Source organism: Sander lucioperca, chromosome 1 (assembly GCF_008315115.2).
Source record: "Sander lucioperca isolate FBNREF2018 chromosome 1, SLUC_FBN_1.2, whole genome shotgun sequence".
In the NCBI taxonomy this organism is placed as follows: Eukaryota; Metazoa; Chordata; class Actinopteri; order Perciformes; family Percidae; genus Sander; species Sander lucioperca.
The window spans coordinates 10,177,341-10,194,995 of NC_050173.1; the positions used below are offsets into that span (position 1 = coordinate 10,177,341).

Sequence of the window (17,655 nt, forward strand, 5' to 3'; positions counted from 1 at the left end):
GACTAACAAGAAGTGCAAGAGAAATAAAACACCCATACCATTCACACCCCATGGCATGCTGCCTCATTTGTCCAAGCATCTATCAATTCTTGGTTATAGCCAATAGCAATAAAGGAAGTGGTCCTACTGTCACAGAAACAGTTGGCACGGAAACAACGCATTACACCATCATCCAATCCCCCTCCCATTCCTTTGTCGTCATTTCTCCCATCCCCTCCCTTCCTCTCCTCTCCAGTCCCCTCCTCCTCCTCCCTCTCTCCCTATCTTGTATGTTTTTTCAGTCATCAATGAAATCACAACCAATCCTGCTGCTAGACAGTCAGCAAGCATATAATACTTTAAGAAACAGATCTACTCACTGTATCACTTCCATTCTAGCGGGCAGGGCTCATTTCCATAATGGCCAATGTATATTTTATCATTAACGCATGAAATAAAGATACACTGGATGATGTAGCTGCCCCATCACAGCCTGTTTTTTCTCTTTCTCTCTGTTACTCTCATGATTTAATCCTGATCATTTCCCCCTTCTCTCTCTATCCCTGCTGACTCCTCCCTTCATTTCTGTCCTGCACTCCCTCTCTCTGCCTCTCTGTCTCTGACACACTCAAACACACGCACACATATATACACGCCCTCCACCCCCATCGCTGCAGTGTCTCAACTGCCTTGGAGCAAACAAGAGAGGATATAGAACGCAGACGTTAATAAGACAGAAAGAGGGGCACTGAAAGAGAGAGAGAGAGATATGTACATGAGTGTGTGTGACCCTGTGAATATGACAAAGATATGAAGATGAAGCAGCAGGACTAAAGGTGGATTGCACAGAGCCTTTCTCTCCCTGCAAGGGCTTGTCTGCAGTATCCTTTGTAAATGGATGCTTGCTTGTGAACACGGTAAGACTGACTATTCTCAAACAGGCACAAAGCTTTTTTCTATCACAGCAAGGCTGATGTTGTTTGGACACAGAGAAGGGGCAAGATGCTATTTCATTTAAGCCATTCTGTGGCGGATGAACGTGTTTTCTTAATAAAATGGGGAAGGTGATGTACAGAGATGGCACCAAGGCAGGCAGCCTGTCCAATCCCCTCCTCCACCCTGCTAGCTCTGTGCCAACGGACGCTGCTATCATATGCTTGCAATTTGACTCATCATCTCCCCAGAGCATCCTCGATCCTTATAGAATGCTTTTATTTGAACGCAGTGCTAAGTTCATGTAATTACTGTATGTTGGACAAGTGAAGGATGCATCAAAGATGCATGTGTGTGTGTGTGTGTGTGTGTGTGTGTGTGTGTGTTTGCGGTGTATGTGTCTGTGCTCTGTCCAGGCCATAAGCTATGAAATTGAAAAAGGGCAAATGAAAGAGTAAAAGCACACGATAAGTACTTACAACTGGCTTTACCAGACATTGAATGTGAATTTGCAGTGTGAGGTGTATAATTCCTACGGAGCTCGCGGGCACTGGAATAAGCGGGCAAATTCTGGCCTGACAGCGGCAGAGGAACGTAGGATTTGCCAGTGAAGCTTTCTGTCAGTTGTTCTCATGGGATATTTACATCGGCATTCATTAATAATCTCGAGAAGGGATTTATTGGTTAATTTGTGTCTGTTTGTGTCCGTTTATGAATGTAAATCTTGTGAAAGAGTGCAAGGGGAAAAGAAGGAGAGAGCAGAGCATGTTCATTACCCAGCAGGCAAAACAGTATGATTTGTTACATTTTTAGTTTCAACAAGCCAAATTTCATATTTTTTACAGAGCGTTACTGTTTTTTCAATGCGGGTTGGAATTTGATGTGCAGCATCAGGAGAACATATGTATTTGTGCATACTGTATATGTGTTTATGTTACATGCTTGAGAAAGAGAGAGAACTAGTGCAGGGAGGGGTTGAGGGGCTGGGGGGGGGGCTTTAACAGTAGTGAGGCAGATGGGGCAGAGGGGCGGAGGTTGATGCAGCAGAGAGCAAAAGAGAGCAGGAAGGAAAGAGAAGATTTGGAACAGATTGGATGAAAGAGACGGGGGAAGACTGTGATAATTTCATGGTGGTAGAAAGACAGCACTTTTCTGAGCATGTGACACTAAAAGAATGCTGGATGTGTCTGTGATAGTTCCAGCAGCGGCTCACATCGAGGCCCGAAGACATCTGTGAATCAAACGCAAAGATGGAGGATAAATTCCACCATGCCTTTATCTCTTTAGCACTACTGATACCAAAATGGATCAGGAATATTAGATTGATACTTTTGCTAAACCTGTGTAATGTTGCCTGATTGGGGTTTGCGAGAAAACGCAAAACTGGATAGGAATATTGATCGCTGTCATAGTATACTGCTGACAGATTGGAATTCAGATAATTTGTTTTTGCAGCAAACAAACCATATTTTTTCAGGATGTGTAACTCACCATTTGCTAAGATGCATCATGTTTTATCTATTTCTGATATCATATGACCATTATTGATAAATCAAATGAATTAACATCCATGTGTTTTTCAATATAGATTATATTATAGATGATTTAAAGCGCAACTGATGTAGTGTTGTTAGTGCAATCAGAGCAGTATTTGTTTCTATAAAACTTCAAAGGGTCTGAGTTGTGATTTAGGGTGGTTACCAAAATGTGCCGATACTTAATTCTTCATCATGCCATCTCAAGGGAAGATGCATGTTGCTTCCATGTCAGTTACTGTGAGAAAAAAGTCGGTGGCCTATAATATCACAGCCAGAGTCAGAACTGGTTGCATGACAATACATGTTTTGCATGCAAACAACATTTTGCAGGCAAGATGGTGTCTGTGTTTTGCACCCATAATTCAGAGTGTCTTTGATGCTTTTGTCCAGGTGTGATCTTGTTCTCCTCTTAATACCAACTACTACAGTCTCAGTCACTTGTTGACCACTAGAAGACAAAACAAGATCACATCCACTGTGACGAAAGCTCTAATCAACCCTAATTATTTCGTCAAAAATGTCAGTTCTTCTGCAACCTGTCAAAAAAATGTCAAGAGGTCACTGATGGCGTTGGCTTTGAAAGGATAGATGTGGAGGTCCATTGCAAAATATAAAGGTTAATCACACACTTACATAATGGACATTTGCTAGGTTTTATACAAACAAACACACACATACGCATACACACTGAAAAATGTCACCATACTCTTTTCAGAATTTTTTAACATAATATTGGAAAAAATACAATTGCTCTGATATTGACTAAGTGGTTTTGTTAAGCCAAATACACAAAACGAAAGATGAATTCTTAAACCAGTAGAATACACATCAGAATAAATTAAGCATAAAGCCCCTTCCAACAGCATCAACAGCTAATGTTTTTGTTCTCTTTGTTCCAATGGTTATTAATGCACTATGCTGCCATTCAAGCAACCTTTATGCATATAAAACGAGAGCAATAGTGTGACAAAACCTATGCTGAGTTGACCTCCTTCCACCTCCTTTGTTACTTCCTACATCCACTCCACTGGGTGACATAATGGCAGGGGACAGCAGGGACAGACTGGGTTTTAAAGTGACAGAGGCTGTTGAGGTAGTTGCTCTTGCACTGAGGAGGCCAATGCCACCGTCCAATGCACTTTTAGCCATCTTTAACCTTTCAGGTAAGTACACAGACGACTTGGACAATTAAACTCAGCTCTATTACAGTTAAGTACCAAGGGGGCCAAGTGTACAGTAGTTCCCTCGGCAGCCTATTTAATAAAATGATTAATCTAACATGTCACTTCTTTCCTGGAGAGGGAGTGCCAGAATTACCACGAGTCTTGTACATTTAGTAGTTGTGAAAATGAACATTCAAATTGATCTTACAGAGTCAATAAATATCCTATAATATAACCATAGAGGAAATAACGTGCCCATAAAAGTTCAGGTCTGCTTTGTCACTTTGTATGTTCAGACAGGGCATTGCTCTGATTGAGCTAGCTCAGCATTTGTGTTTGTTTGGGTTCTTTAATCCTTGCCAGGTACTGGGACAAAGTGTCATCTCCACACGGCTGTGAAAGACTGTTTGGCAACCATTTCTTTTAGACAGGCGCTGACGTATAGAGGACTAATAAATGACTTAACAGTGAAGCATCAGCGAGGAAAGCTGTCAGCTGAATCGAACAAAATCTTTGGGCGGGGCTATTTGAATGAGTAAGGATTAAGTTATCTTTGGGTGTTACATGAAATAACGTCAGCTCAATTCATCCCTCTCTTTCTCTTTGCCCTCCTTTCTAATCTTTGCTGGTAGTCACATACAGGGGCCTGTCTGTTTTCCTGAGGCTGACGAGTGAGAGAGCCTTCCTTCCAGCACTCAAATCTGAGAGGGCAAAGCCGAGGGGACAAACAGAGCAACTTTGTGTTCCATTGCACACACATAACAGCGGTCATATGACAACAAGGAGGTGGAAGAGAGGGAGGGGGGGATGATGAGGGAGTGTATGGCCTGCTGACCCACTGTTGAGGGATGTTGGTCTATACTGAAAGAAATGAAAGGAGTGTGTGTGTGTGTGTGTGTGTGTGTGTGTGTGTGTGTGTGTGTGTGTGTGTGTGTGTGTGTGTGTGTGTGTGTGTGTGTGTGTGTGTGCATGCCTACATGTATTTATCTACATGTACATTCTGCAATATTACTTCAGTCTTTCTGGAGTACAGCCAAAAAAATCAAAGTTTATAGCACAACAATTAGCTTGTTTTGATGAGGGCATGCAGGTCTGCCTTTCCAAGAAAATACCTGAAAGTGGAGCGAAGCTGGTGGTGTGACTCCTTCAGTCCACTGCTGTGGTCTTGTTGAAAAATCAATTCAGATTTCCAATGTTTAACATGCAGTATAATGGCCTTTCCCTGTTTGAACAGGTGACATTTTCTCATATCTCCCCACACATTCATCCTGTAAACACAATACATACAGTCCAACTCTGCTGGGATTGTTGGCTGGCATCTGTTGGAGGCTTGGCAATATAGCGAGATTATAGGCTACAGAATTTAATTAAAATATATAGTTGTGACTTTTTTTGGATGGTGATTTCATCATTAGGTGTACATCTTGCAAAATCACTTTAAGGGCAAACTGCCTCACTGCAATATGTAAGATAGTTTCCTTTTTATTATTCCTTTTACATCTGTTTCACCATTGTCTCTTACAGCATATATTTTACAATGCTGAAAGTGTTGGTTAATGGCTGTTGCATGTGCTGCAGTATGAATTAGTTCTCCTTTTCCTGTTATCAGAGGAGCAACTGCAGATAATGTCTCTGGGTTGTAGAAGCCTGAAAGTGTTCGTTACCCACAATTTCCTTCTGTTGCAGAAAGCGTTTATCTTATGTGTCATGACCCAAATTAATATAACGTTGGGGTGTTTGAATAAAGGATAGACAGCTTATAGTACTAAGCTGAATTGCTTTGATCTACGTGATAAACGCTATCGTGTGAGAAGTTATCTCCATGACGGCAGAAAAATATCTGTGCGCACCAGAAGCAAAAGATTTGAACAGATAGATATCCAAAGACTCACATGTGCGTGTACACCAGTGCACGCACGCACGCAACCAAGCAAGCAAGCACACACGCATGCATGCACGCACACAAGACTCTAGTGTCCACTTTGTGCCATCTTATCCCTTCACATCAGACAGCCTACCCATAGCTCAGCCTGTGCACAAATATGCTATTGTCATCACTGGCTGGCCTTGTGACTCAGTGTGACCCGCTGGATTGGAGAAGGGGGAACACAGCCATTGAGATCAGGAACGTTAAACAGAACATTATCACGAAAAAGCATCTAGCATAGAGAGGACTGCCCCCCCCCCCCTCCCAATCCCATCTCCACCCTTTAAACAGCCCACTGTTTTGGGGGAGTAGAGAGGAGAACACTGCCCATCATTGTTTTCCATAATGAATGAGTAGTGTCCTCACATGTGTACAGTATACAGGCATCTTTCTCTGAAGGCCGCATTCAGGACAGCATGTCGGTAGTGATAACATGAAGTGATAGCACGAAATGTTGAACAAAACAATTGTGAGAAATAAATTAGGAGTTTACAATAACTAGGTTTGAATATTTACTTTATTACACAGCCTTGTTGAATACTCGATTCTGATTGGTCAATCACAGCATTCTACGGACTGTTGCTAAGTATAACACACCGTTGCCATGGATGGAGTTCTGATCATAGACTCTGGAGGATAATTTTACTCCAAGCACAAATAATGGTCCCTGATTTTAATTTACCAGCCGCGATGCTGGTATTGTTTTCAAATTATGAGTCTGTGTGTGTGTGTGTGTGTGTGTGTGTGTGTGTGTGTGCGTGTGTGTGTGTGTGTGTGTGGTCCTGGGGACACCTGTCGCAGCTGGTGTGATTCCATCGCAAAACAATCTTTAATTACAACATACATTTAAAGTGGCCATATTATGCTCATTTTCAGGTTCATAATTGTATTTTGAGGTTGTACCAGAATAGGTTTACATGGTTTAATTTTCAAAAATCACCATATTTTTGTTGTACTGCACATTGCTGCAGCTCCTCTCTTCTCTTTTTTCTTTTTTTGGCTTTATACGATGACGGACAGATACAGTAACGAACAGTAACGTCTCTTTCACACACACACACACACACACACACACACACACACATACACACACACACACACACAGCTGATGGTGTCGCTGTGACTCAGCTGTTCAAGTCACAGAGGCTGGTTTTAGAACGTAAGAGACGTCACCTGTTTCAACGGCCAATAGAGAAGTCAGCTGGTAAAGTCAGCTAAAAACTAAAATTATCAATAATCCATTTTATTTCTACGTTACAAACAGCTTTACGAAATGGCAGAGTTTTAGACGGAGCGGAGCCTCAACAACCGCCCGAAAGCATGGTAGCGTTAGCTATATGGTGGAGAGAGATAGAGAGAGACTGAAGAGAGGGAGCGCCCAGCGGCGTTAGAACAAAGCCGTGAATCAGAGAAATAAAACGTGTTTTCGCCGATTCATCTCTAGAAATGCAACTGTAGCAATCATCTCACTATCACTAACGTTATCCACATTCATATTTACACGAAACAAATGATATATCCAGCTTCAAGTTGAGAGTTAGGAAGGAAGTGCATTGTGCAAAGAGTGGTTGCTATGGAGACGAAACACCGTCTCGTCTGTTGACAGGTGAGTTGAGTTCCGTTGCTCTGATTGGTTGTAGGTCTATCCAATGAGTGCAGAGGAATTTTCTTTCCTGGTTCGGTTGAAACACCGACAGCGGTTTCAGACTCACATTCTGACTAGAATCTGAGTATGACGATGTCAGGCTAGTGTGTTGTAGCAGTGTTTTGCCATTCAGAACGAGCTAGCATGCTACGGTTAGCCACCTTGTTTCAGCTAGTGACGTAGAAAGCCGTGCCGATTTTGAACAGCTCACCCGGAGACTGAAGGCAGAACACATTCAGAAACCCGTACTCACTCAAAACAGCATGGATGGTTTTTTTCCAAGTTTGTATGCGTGTGGAAGCACCAGAGACACAAAATAACACCCCAAATCCCAGAAAAAGTGATTTTTTCATAATATGGGCACTTTAAATTGTGACCAGAATCCTGGGTAATACATTAGTTACAATGTCACCTGGCATATGAATTTGAAGTGAAGGTTCTATCTGACAGATTTTAACTGCTCTTTAATGTTTTATGTAAAGCACTTTGAATTGCCCTGTTGCTGAAATGTGCTATACAAATAAAGCTGCCTTGCCTTGCCTTGATATTAGAGGCTTTCAGAAACCTTCTCCCAGGAGTCTTCTTGTTGAGAAATCCTAGAGACAAAGTTGCTGACAGGCTCATTCTTGAGACTTTTTGACAGCCCATTTAAAAGTGTATTTCAAAAATATTTTTTCAAAGTATTTATTAGAAATATAACCCCTTGAGATGAATCATCTCATTTTAATTCTCATTTAAAATAATTAAACAGAAAATAAAAAACACAAAATACTGTTTTACTATAAGTATTTACTGTGTAAATGTGGTTAACTAGGGATCCTTGTTCAGCCTGAAGACAAGGTCCCCAGCTTGTTCAATTTTTATTCTATAGTCCAATTTATTTATTTCTCAAAGAACTGATGACATACAAGGAGACATAATTTAGTGTTGGAAAATAGACTGAATTATTGTAGAAACATTAAGGCTAGCACGGATGCAGCTCTTTTAGGATCAAATGCTAAATCTAGCATAAAGTGGTGCAAACTGTTGAAAAGTGATGATGATGATCACTCTGCCTGCGACCTATATCTCATGATTCTGACCTAGGATGTGGCAACCACAAAGCTCTGACTCATCACACAGACACAGGCCTTCTAGGTTGGAAGACTTAATTTATTTCATTCCACTGAGAGACAGTAAAAGCATGTATTTCGGTTACTAGCAACAAGACAGTGTATTTTTCAAAAGCATCACATGATATAGTGTTATTTACAGGATATGTGTTAGCAACAGGCATTGGGTGACATTTATCTATCATTCTGCTGCTAGAAGCATGAAATTGATGGTCTGTCTTCTGTCCCAGATTCGACAATGATACTGTTGCAGTATATCCAGTCTATGGACACAAAAAAACATTCAGTGTAGTGCCCTGCAGATCGCCCACCTATGATTTACAGTTCTTTATGTTCTTTGGAAAGTCAGAAATCTCACCATAAACATGAACTGTTTTGTGGAGCTGGATTTCTGGCTTGCATGTAGGCTACTGTGATTCAATACTGATCACAGTAAATCAATCTTAGTTTCTGTATTTGGCCTTTGGAACTGGAATACATCCACCTTGTTTGCTACTATTACTAAACAGTTCACCATTCCATTACCTATTTGTTCTTAGTTAGAACAAATGTATCTAGTCATACAGTACATACGGTGTGGTAAAAAGATTATCAGGCATATTGAAAGGAGTTAAAGGACAACAGACCTTTTATTTATTTATTCATGGTTCCCATGTTTAGGGTGGCAAAAGGATTTTGACAGATTAATGTTATAATCACAAAAGTAGCCAGCTCCATTTCATCAAAAACTCCCATGGTGTGCAGTATTTCATGCTAGATGTAGGAATTCCTGGAAACCTTGCCAGACTGGTAACATCTCCAGTATTCTTTCCAGTAGCTCTAGCCTAACTGATTTAAGACTCCTCTCGGCTCTACTCTGAGGCAGTAGGCCTCCTCAAGTAGATTGGAGTTGAGATAAGTCAGTGAACACAAACAAGAGAGCATGATTAAATAGTACTTGTACAAAAAAGGTTGGGTTATATAACTGCTTTTACTGCTCCTAGCTGACAATGGTGCTGTCTGTAAAATATATAAATGTTTTTAAGAACATAGCAGTTATGGCGTCATTTATTTTATGAGAAATGTCCTGGTTATTTTGAATTGTAACTGCAGCCCTTTAACAAGTTGCTACATGTTACGTGCAGCTATACAGTATGCGGGTGAAATATTACAAATCTCAAGTTTACACAGCTGAGTTTAATAATATTTTAGCTAGATGTATATATGCGCCCTCTATCAACTGCGAAAACCCCCCAGAATTAATTAAGTTTATTTTTTCCATTCTTCATAATTGAGTCTACACTGTCAAACTGGTCAATATTGACACTGACAACCAATCAAGATACGACGAGGCACCAGTTTATAAGGTATACTTGTAAATAATGCGGTCCAATACAATAACCCTGCGATAAATCCATACTTTGTCAATTTTAGTTCTGTTGACAATGTGTCAGACAGGTGTTGATTCGGCTCTATGGTCAAATTAGAGGCTGCACTTTGCTGTGTTGCAAATATAATCTCCTCCTCATGTACATACAGTACATGAGAACATCATGTACCCCCAAACAATTACTAAAGAGCTACTCAAATACAAATACATGTATCTCATGCACTAAACATATGGTAGGTATATGGTAAAATAAGTACTCATACCATGGTTTGGGTGAATACTAGATTCTGATTCGCTGCAGGGTGTCCATGAAAACGTTGCGTAGGGAACAAAACTCGATATCCAAAATCTTTGAGTTATTACTGTCGGTGGCCTTGCCCTCCCTGGACCACAAAATGGGAGGAGGATTTTGGTACAAGGTATTCAGAGGAAAGTTGGAGGTTGGCTGTGGCCGGGATTTAGTCAGCCTCTATTTGTGTTAGACACAACGTTATCCAATTTAAAATTCTGCACAGACTTCACCTGTCTAGGAGCAGACTTGCTCAACTTTTTCCTGAACTGGATTCAACCTGTCAACGTTGTGACTGGGACCCAGCAACTCTCTTTCACTCATTTTATGCAAACCCAAGGATGAGGTAATTTTGGGACAAGATCTTCGAGACATTTTCATTCATGTACAATAAGGCCATAGACCCAGAACAGCAGTTGGCAATATTTGGTGTGGCTCGAAGAAATCTGGGTCTCCCTCAGTCCCAGACTCACGCTCTGGCATTTTCATCATTGCTAGCAAGACACCTCATTCTGTGTTCATTCCGTTCCGTTCTTGTTTGTTCAGAAGAAACCAATACAAATAATTGAATAATAAAATGTTACGTAGGCCTATATTATAAGGACTATGTGAAATCTGTAAATGGCCATAATAATTATGTCCACACAATGTTCACATACAAACTATAAACAAATACAACTCACACTATGATTCCAACAGATTACGTTCATATGGCTATCTCGCTCGTGAGGCTTAAAGTGAGTTTGAGCTCTAAAGACTTAATTTGATTCATGTGCAGCCCATCAACCACAAAGACGTTTTGGTCCACAATATTTAGCTTATTACTGCAAAGATTGAAAACTCATGACTTGAGGCTATAATGGAATTTTTGTTTAGAATGAAAGTAAAATCCAATATTTCTTTCCAATGAAAGGCTTGTACTTTTAGATTAATTCTTGCAAGGTTGTAATCTGTTGCTTTTGTTTGATGCTACTGACACAATACTGTTATTCTTACTCTCTTCAATTATTCTAATTTTATTAATTTGGTTTATTTGATTAAGTTCAAGCAAACAGTAAAATTTTGTTTGCAGGTGAATCCAATTTTGGTTCCATTTGTTGATCCATTAATCAGGCACAAAGCAATAAAGAATACTTAGGGGTTTGATCTCTTTCAAAATAAGCAAATTGTAAATTGGAAGTCCTGGGAATATTTACAGCTACAGTGTTTTATTAAAAGGCAAGAGCTGCTAGAATATGTCTGCTCCCGATTAAATATTTAAAAACCTCCAGTGATTACAGCCTGAACACTGTAATTGCTTTGTCAATGACTAACCAAGCAGTGCTAATATATCCAATATCTAACCATCACACAGAAATTATTTTGTGATTTACTTTTGTAGGTGTCACACTGAAATGAAACTTAAGTCTGCTCTTAAGAGTGCCATTCTTATGTTAACTTTTTTTGCAGTTGCAGATGATATAATATATATGTTTCATTGTGACGCTGTTGACAGTTGAAACAGAGAAAGAAATGCTAACACCCATGGAAATGTCAGTAGTGCTGATGCACCGCTGTAGCTCAATAACATCAACACAGCTCCAAATTATCAACACAAACCCATGTATCCTGAACTGCACCTATAGGGTCTGCTGACCCTATAGGTGCCTTATTCATGTGTGCAAATCCACTTAAGAGCATTTTAATCTTTACATTGCCTGTTCTTCCCTGGTACATTTCATATCACTGCCCTGTGTGGAAGAAATGCCAACAATCATGTCTATCTGAAAGAGGATTAGTCTGCCCCAGCACTAGATTTTCTGTTATATATGCCTTCATTTGGGAATTAAAGCTTTCCATGTAGTAATTTGTGACCTTTTAGTGCAATCATCCACTATTAGTCAAATTCCCATTTTTGACTTTTTTGACATCAGCTCTGTGCATACAAGTCTTATCTGTGACCTTGTGGTGACTGTATAAGCTGTTGAAGACAACTGTAGTTGAGGAAAGCATGCATATTGATCGCCTCAGATTGTCTCACTAATGCATTGCTTATTCAGTGCCTTTGTGGCATCACATAAATGAATAATGTCTCTCCAGCAGAGTTTCTTCTTCTCTGCTCGGAGGGCAACTTTCCGTCCCAGGAATCTCACAAGGCTGTTTTTGATGTTTGTTTTTATCAGCTGATGTCTATACACCTCTTAGTCTTACACAGTTAGTGTAAGAATTTTTTATACAATTTAAAAAAAATGTTTGTTGAAAAATTGCATATAGTTTGTATGGACAGTCGGCAAAGAGGTTTGATCACAGTTTCACTCTAACTGCTTAATCTTGACACAGTAGCAGGATTTAGCACAGATCTGGGGATTAGCTACTGTTTCACTCATGGGGTTTCGGATATTATTGTAAGAATCAATCTGCTTGATTCCAGTAAAGCTCTGTCATTATGTGACACTGACCAGACAGTCTCAAGTCTTTCACTAACCTCTCTGGCAGGCAGCCAGGGGAAAGCTAGTCAGAAGCAGGAAGCAACCTTTTAGCCACTAAAACAGCTGCCTTTGATGAGAAAGCATAAGACCTGTGCAGCTGATCATAAGGCATGTGAGCAGTTTTGTTTTCTGTGTGCATGTACTGTATGTTAGTATGCTGGAGGGAGTCTAACAGCTGCAATACTTCTTTATGCAATGTCAACATCAGTAAGACAGAGATGACACTGTGCATTTTATTACTATTTATATAATATTTGTGTTTACTACACAATGCAAAGTCTGTTGATACATGACTTATGGTGACACAAAAAGTTCAGTAGGTCTGCAAACTCATGGGGCAACTGGATATGAATTACTGTGCAGTCATCAAAGAGTCACATTTCCATAGCACCATAGTGTTCTGAATAATCAAGGTTAAATTGGCCTTACATTGGCCTATTCTGTGTAATGTAATCTAATGAGAATACTGAATGTAACATTATTTTTGGCTGGACCACAACAAAGTGGGGCCAACCCTATAAATGCAAAACTCTGTCCCTGACTTGAGTGATGAAGTTACACCATTGGTTGGTAGAGTAATGGAGTTTCCCTATTTGCTGTTGCTCTTTTAAAATAGGCACAAACAGTCGCCAAATTGCCGGTAGATGCCAAGAAATGTTATGAAGAGAAAGTGAAAATAAGACACTGAAGATTTTGTGCAATACAATCTGTCCCTATATATATATATATGCCATCGGGAAACCCTGAAATTAAAAGAATATGCTGCAATGTGTACTTTGTTTAATGCAATTCTGTCCTGATGTGTATTATCCCTTCGTTTGTATAGCAATGGCAGTGTATGGGTTGCGTCATAAGGTCTTGAAGTGGCCTTTGTCTGAGAGCAGTGGTTATGTGCACCTTTCATGCTATATGCTACTTCGGTACACTTTAAACAAATATTAATGAGACCAATACAAAAGCATGTAGGTGAAGATTTCATAAACTGCATAGTCTATATCCACGACCTTCCACTTCCGGGATTGCCCTGTTGCCGCCAGAAATTCCACCGTATGTCCTTTTTTTTGACCGGATTTCCTTTACGTAACGCTTTCTTTGTGTTGGAATTCTAAACTCCGGTGGATTTATGACTATGGTTAACTACTCCTCAGATCTCTGCAGGGTAAATTGAGACAGCTAGCTAGACTATCTGTTGAATCTGAGTTTTCTGTTGCACGACTAAAACAACTTTTGAACGTACACATGTTCCACCAAAACAAGTTCCTTCCTGAGGCTATTTTCCAGCGGCACTGGGGCTCCGTGCAGCGCTTAGCATCGCCCATGACTATTTTGATTGGTTTAAAGAAATGCCAATAAACCAGAGCACATTTTTCTCCCATCCCGGAATGCTGTGTGGACTAGCCAGACTCTCCTCCGCAGCGTTGTGGAGGAAGGTCTGGCAAAGCAAGACTAGGAACAACCTGATATACTGTATATATAGACACTACCACTGACTGTGTGTGACAGTGTAACAATTTAGCTAAATTTAGCACATTAACCATACACAGCCATATACAGCATTTCGACCATAGAAATAGAATAAGAGTAAAAGGGACATTCAACATAGCAGGATGGTCAGAGCGGCAGCCATTTTTATGTGTATTGTGGCCATTGCAAAGAACTTTGACCGTTGTAGCAGGCTAACTTCTGCATAAACTTCAGTATAAACCAACTTGCGAGAAAGTCGCAGACTCACTGAGGTGAGGTTTTGCAACAAACGTTGGATCAGAGTACTGTTGATTGGCTGCCTGTTCTGCCAATTTTACCAGCCCTTGTCATATGACCAATTAATGTTTCCATGATGGCTATCCAAAATTCTGATACCATGTAACCAGCACTGGAATTGTTTTTTTAAAAAGTGGCAGACTGAGCCTTTATAAAATGTGTATATCATTCGAATATACAATTTGTTTAAAATGAAAACTAGTGATATTAATAATGAATGTGATGTTTTATTTAGCAGAATTACATTGTGTTGTTCTATCCTATCCACTTAATAAATCTTGGAATCACCCCTGGAGCAGAGTAGTACGAAGCATGGAGAGGCGTCTTTTGTGCACTATGTCCATTGCCTTGCTTAAGAGTAATTGAGGATTGCTGGATTTAATTGCTTCCTATTTCTACTGGTAAGTCCTCAAATGATAATGATAATAATAATAATAATCATAAAGGCCAATACGAAGTTATCAAACTAGTGAGTGTGACACACTCTACCGCCCCACTGGCGTGTGTTGCCACCATAACAACTAACCACAATCGCCATTTTCTCTTGAGCTAGTCAAATGGCCATGGCAAACAGTTCAACATGTCCATTATACTCTCATTCTATTTCTATGGTTTTGACCTAGTCTTGTTCAGTCACTTTCCCAACACAGGTGCCACTCCCCAGGTTGCTGTTCAAAAGTCCTTGGCCTGCTTAGCTGTGATGAATGGGCTATTTTCTTGCTTTAGTTGGTTTTGATGTAACTGGTTAATAAATGGGAACCGTGATTGCCTGCTGGTCCCCCGTTGAAGACGGCAGTTATGCAGTGCAGTATTCTTCCTGCTGCCTGTCCACGGCAGGTTTATTCTCGCTGGAACACCTCATCCGATCCCTCTTTAAATGCAAGCCTGCTAACCACAGCTCTGACACACACACCCGCATGCCTCATTCATAAAGCATTACAAAATGACTGAACGTGCACCTGTGCATTTCACCTTTCTTTTAACATGGCACACTTTTGCTTTTCATTCATAAAAATAATAACTTTTTTGCATTTGGTCTTCCTCATCTTTGAGCACAAGCAAAAGTCATAACATAAAACACACAAACCACTGCTTCAGAGCATCACATGCATTTTTTTTGTTCATTTATCTTTTGACATTATGTATGGTTTAATTTAATTTAGTTCAAGTCATGTGTCTTCAGTGGCACACAGTAAGATTGATTGCACAGCAACACATAATGGATTTAGCACGCTTGTGTAGCTCTCTAAAATAGCTGCTATGAAATACAATTGAAAGTCCTATATTCATGCTTAATAATGGCTGTACTGGCCTGGAAGTTCATTATCACAACTTACCTGGTGATGTGCTCACTCAGTCTGCAACCAGATGAGGGTAAACTAGCATACTTTCTCTTTCATTTCCTCTTTTTTAAAAGTTGTTTTTGCTGGCTTTTTTTTAATAAAATCGACTACCTGGTTCTCTTATCTTGTGTGTGTTGTGTTAATTGGCACAACACCAAAATCCACACTATTTAAACACACTGGCATCTGTATACCATATAATACATTTTTCTCATAACACATTTTGTGCCTCTGATGGATTAAAATCACCACTCAATCTAATGTGATTGACCCCAATTTTAATAGCATTTTGTGGACTCAACAACTGCAGGAGGAAAGAATTTATTATATAACAGAAACACACTGTGACTACATGTACTCATCTCTAATAAAGGGCAGGATTGTAATTATTTGCAGCATGGTCAATTATTAATAGGAGGTAGGCACCTGGGAGAGTGATGGCAGTGTACAGCAGGAGCTGTGAAGGAAAGACAGGAGAGTGACCAGGCTCAGTCTAATCTTGTCTATCACATTACCTCAGCCCTCATGATGCATCGAGACGCTGGCCTCTCTCTGTGGCCCCCATGGCTCTACCTCTACTCACTTACTCTTAAAGTGACACGTCTCTTCTTCGTACTAGAGCCAACTGTGTGATAGCACAACTGGATAGCACAGGTGTCCTCACTACATTGTTTTTTGGAAGATGGTTTTAGATATGTGAGGATATCTAGAAATTACCAGAGGAGGTAAGCCTGGAAATGTATCCTTATTGAGTGAAGGTGATGACACTGTAGGCATCATGTGGAACAGAGATGGTATGTTATTAGTTGTTGCTTGCATTTACAGCTATTTCAATTTTGAATTAGAAGAGTAAGCATGTTTTTATCCTGTTGACGCTTTCCTAATTAACTTTTGTTAATTTTTTTGTTGACAATTTTTAAAAGTTCCAGGCATTTCGTTCCACTGTGTTATGCTTTAGTTAGGGTGTCAGCAACAAACACATTTTCTTCAATACAGTGTAATAGCATGGGTAAAATTATTAAAATAAATTTAACGTGGCTGGGTTAGCTCAGTTGGTAGAGTGGGTGCACATATGTAGAGGTTTATTTCTCAATGCAGAAGGTCCAGGGTTCGAGTCTGACCTGTGATGGTTTTCCTGCATGTCTTCCCCCCTCTCTCTCCCCTTTCATATCTCAGCTTTCCTATCGAATAAAGGCAGAAATGCCCAACAAATTTAATGAGATTATATTATACACTGATTTTGCACTGCTGGCACACTAATTCCTTAGCAATTATCTTAAGTGGTATGACTTCATAAAGTGTGGAAATGCAAGTGCTGCATATTTCTGAAATAGAAAATATTTTACACACAACTTATGTGTTTCGTAGGCCCTCAAAATTAGTGATGTGCATTAACCGGTTTGGCTGGCTATGCCATTTTGAGAGGGTAGTCAGGTGCCTGGAGCCAGGAAACAATGCTCTCCACTCTGTTTGTGTTGTGATGCTTTGTTATGGCTTTGTTCTGCTCTGTTTGTCCTCTCAGTCATTTGAAGAGCGGACTTCACTCACTGAGCTCTGATAAATTCTCTCTCTCTCTCTCTCTCTCTCTCTCTCTCTCTCTCTCTCTCTCTCTACGTGAGAGTTCTGCAGAGTATAGTTTCGCCAACAAATCTAGGCCACATTATGATTTCACATTTGTTACTCAGCCAATAGCATGCAGTGTTTCAATGTGCATCTATTTATCACAAAATCCCACAGGCATTCACTGCTCCAAATTTGTTTTTGCTCTAGATTCATCACATACTGTAAGACAGTTTGAATTCATGTCCCCAAACTTATAATTCAATATTTGTTTTATTAAAGTAAAAGATCTGCCTGCTGAACAGAAAATGTATCAAAGCAGGAGCAGTATGAAACCAGATATTCTTCTTTTTCTGATCACACAGTATAGAATTTTAAGGATAACAACACAGATGTCTAGGCAAGGAGAAGGGGTTTTACAATGGTATGAAAGCGTGAGAGGCACCTGCTGGCTTGAACCTGTTATTGTCCACTGTTATAGTAAATAAGCATTTCACATGATGCTGTTTTGCTGAGCAGCTCTGAGAGTAGGATAGTCAGATGTGCTGAAGTATGAATAGCGGAAGAT

General features: G+C 40.0%; 1 protein-coding gene across 2 annotated transcripts in view; it reads left to right on the plus strand.

The window, feature by feature from the left end:
• Positions 1-616: 616 nt before the first annotated feature.
• The window catches only part of gnaz (guanine nucleotide binding protein (G protein), alpha z polypeptide), a 32,650-nt gene continuing 15,611 nt past the window's right edge, over positions 617-17,655 (plus strand). The window contains exon 1 of one of the 2 annotated variants that reach the window (XM_031277915.2): positions 617-896. The gene's annotated coding sequence lies outside the window, so the exon portion shown is untranslated. Of the gene's footprint in view, positions 897-16,159; positions 16,253-17,655 lie in introns of those variants that run through there. The other variant, XM_031277916.2, reaches the window with a different exon arrangement.